Genomic DNA, 3,631 nt, shown 5'->3' with positions numbered 1-3,631 from the left:
ATATTGGTCTAGAAATGTTAATTTATTTTTATTTTTTATTTTTTTCCCTGTGTACAGGGGTAACACATCATACTAAAAATGTAAGGTCATATCTACGTGGGTTTGATTACAGAAACTAATAAAGTATTCTCTAAATAATGAAAAAAGAATAAGATAAGACTATAAGAGCGAGAAGCAATTTAAATATGTTCAGGGACCATTTTTATCTCCAGAATTAAGGATTATTTTGATGTTACATCATTGCCTTTTCTCTTTTACTTTCCTTTTTAGTTTTATTTTAGGATTCCCTATTTTTAATGTTTATACAGAGATTTCTTTAACTGAAATACCGAATAGTTTCTTTGGTGTGAAAAACTATAACAGTACACAGGATCCTAATGAGACAATTAACAATGTGAAATAGGAAGTAAAGGGCTAAAGGTGTAAGGAAAGTGGGAAGGGTGGGGGAAAGGTAATAAGGGAGAGGAAAAAAATATGAGAAACTGAAAAAATGGAAATAAAGTGTTTGTAAATGGGGAGCAGAGGAGGGGGTGAAGGGAGGGCAGGGACAAGGGGGAAAATGAGAATCAAGACCTATTATGTAAAGGTACAGAATCCCAATGATGAAAGTAAGTGTATTGTATAGCTAGATTGTACCAATAACCTCAATAAAAAGAAAGAAAAAAATATTATATAAACCACTGTTTACACTGTAGACAGCTAACGGTACAGGATAATATTTTATGATACATTCAAGTGATATGTGTTGATAACATAAAAATACATAACACCATAAGAAATATTTGATCACAATTTAAGTTTTAAAGTTCATTTTTTTAAGGAAAGAGACTCTCAATTCACAACTACCTCAAAGCATGTTAAACATTTGGATTTGCTGGTCTCACCTCAGATCTAGAGTCAGTCTAAGAGTGGAACCCAGGAATCTGTATTTTTATATAGTGCCACAAAACTAACTACATATGGTTGAGAAATAATGGCTGGAAGTACACGCCACATGCTCATTTCTGGGTAGAAAGCATATAGATAAATTATATGTTATTTATGTGCATGTCTTATATTTCCTACATTTACCAATCGTAAAATTATGTCATTTGGTGTAAATTAACAACAAAGCAATTTGTAGTGAATCAGGTAAATAACTCTAAAGACCAGGGTTCTTAGTGGCTTATAGAGAAAAATAATTAAGGCAGAGAACATAAACTACTGACCCACAAGGTATGTCCAAATTATAAACATCTGTCGTCCAGATGGCATCTTAGGACGAACTTTAAAAGCAATTGCTCACATTTTAAAATGGGGAACTTCCCTTTAATAAATGCTGGCTTTCAGTGCTCAGTGGCTCTGCCTGGAGCACAGCAGCGGTGGAGACAAGGACAGAGAGCAGTTCGGGGTGCTAGTAACAGGAAGGGGGAGCACAGAGAGGGTAGAAGATAGCACCGTGCCTATTCGTAGAGCTGTGAATTCTACCCGGGAAACTCCACCCAAAAGCCAACTTGCTAAAGGGAAGGAAGAAAAGCCAGAACCAGATGCAAGTTCAGAGGAATCTATCTGCACTGTAGAAGAACAAGAGAGTGAAACTCCACCTGCTACATCTAGTGAGGCAGAACAGCCCAAGGGAGAACCTAAGACTGAAGAGAAGGAACAATGTGAACCTTCTGAGGAAACCAAAGGACAAAGATCACCCTAAGGAAAAAGAGAAGAAAGTGGAAAATAAAACAAAAATGATACCTTCCTGGGCTACTCTTTCTGGCAGCCAGCCAGATGGGGCCCAGAAACAAACACCAATGGCTTCCTCACCATGTCCCAAGATGGATGCGATTCTAACTGAGGTCATTAAGGCTTCCTTCCAGAAGAGTAGTGAATCAGTGGTTGCTACCCAAAAATACATCATCTGTAAGTATCCTTCTTTGGAGTTGAAGGGAAGGGGTATCTCCTCAAACAAGCACTGCAAAGAGAATTAAATAGAGGAGTCATCAAACAAGTAAAAGGAAAAGGTGCATCTGGAAGTTTTGTCATGGTCCAGAAATCAAGGAAAATATCTCCGAAATCCAGAAACAGAAAGAAAAGAAGCTCTGCAGTGGATCCAGATTCACAATCTCCCATAGGCCTTTACTCATCTTTGTGAACCTAAAGAAACTTCCGACAGTCTTATTAGGAAATATGTATCTCAGTATTACCCTGAGCTTAGAGAGGACATCAGGCCTCAGGTGTTGAAGAACACTCTGCACAGAACAGGAGAGAGAAGCCACTTGGAATGAATAACTGGCAATGGTGCTTCGGGGACATTCCACCTAAAGAAATCTGGGAGAAACCCCTGCTTGGTGGAAGCCCAATGTAATCTTGTCTGCCATGGTTGCCATGAATGAGCCGAAGACCTGCTCCACCACTGAAGAAATATGACCTGGAGAACCACCCAGGGACCAATTCTAATTATCAAATGCATTTGCTGAAGAAAACTCTGCAGAAATGTGAAAAGAATGGGTAAATGGAGCCAATCTCTGGTAAAGGATTCGGTGGCATCTTCCAACTCTGTTTTCCCTGTCACCCAAACCCAGGAGTTTTATTTCCAAAGACAGAGCCAGATGATTCTAAAGATGCAGGTGAACATGAAGATGAAGATGAGTCATCAGAAGAAGATGATGAGGATGAAGAGCCACCACCTAAGCAAAGGTTGCAAAAGAAAACTCCAGCCAAGTCCCACAGGAAAGTGGCACCTGTGAAGCAGAGGGTCCAGGCCTGCACCCAAAGTCCCAGCTGCTCAGTGGAAGAAAGGTGGGCCCCTACCCAAGAAAGCCTCTCCTAGGCCAAGACTTCTGCCAAGAAAGCCAGACCTTTACCCTCAGTTGTCCAGAAACCTAGTGGTAGCTCTTCAAAGAAGCCTGTGGCCAGTGTGAAAAAGGAAGTGAAATTACCTGGCTAAGGTAAATCCATCATGAAGAAGTCTTTCAAAACAAAAAAGTAGGCCAGGCGTGGTGACACACGCCCATAATCCCAGTATTTGGGAGGTGGAGGCAGGAGGATCGCTGTGAGTTTGAGACCAGCCTGAGCTACATAGTGAGTTTCAGGTCAGTCTCAACTACATAGTAAGACCCTGTCTCAAAAAAAAAGTAAATTTTATAGCAAGAAAGAGTATCAGATAAAATTCAAAATCTTATTTTAAAAGGTCAGAGTGCGTTTATTTTTACTTTTGATCCTAACAAAGCTTCTTTTTAGCTCCCATATGAACACTGTGGGGAAGGAATATAATAAACCAATTTAGGCATTTGTTATCTTTAGGTGCCGTTTTGGTGCCTGCCCCTTCCCCAGTCATTTTAATTTCTGCAACAGTATGGGAGTTTCCGAAAGTGTATAATCTATACTTGACTTTCTTGTCCCTCCTAACCTCACCTCTTTTTTATGATAAGCTTTGGTCCCATCATCCATGCATGCACTCCCCATCTTTCTCCCCCTCTCCTCCTCCTGGTTTTACCTAAACAGTTGTAAACATTTTCATATTTTTAGAATGCATCAAGAACAAGATGCTGGTCAGGTGCTGGAAGAAAAAAGGAAGCAGTGTAGCACTGACTGAATAATAAAGCTTCCTGCCTGGAGACTTCAGTAAAAGCTGTACTAATTTTATTTATAAAGTTAC

The 3,631-nt window shown here is 39.8% G+C and overlaps 1 pseudogene; it reads left to right on the top strand.

Moving 5' to 3' along the window:
• Positions 1-1,315: 1,315 nt before the first annotated feature.
• LOC104873239 lies at positions 1,316-2,962 on the top strand (annotated as a pseudogene).
• The last annotated feature ends 669 nt before the right edge of the window (positions 2,963-3,631 follow it).

This window comes from Fukomys damarensis, unplaced genomic scaffold, assembly GCF_012274545.1.
Source record: "Fukomys damarensis isolate Sample0158 unplaced genomic scaffold, DMR_v1.0_HiC HiC_scaffold_9, whole genome shotgun sequence".
In the NCBI taxonomy this organism is placed as follows: domain Eukaryota; kingdom Metazoa; phylum Chordata; class Mammalia; order Rodentia; family Bathyergidae; genus Fukomys; species Fukomys damarensis.
The sequence above is the reverse complement of the archived record's forward strand: the minus strand, read 5'-3'. Positions and strand labels throughout refer to the sequence as shown.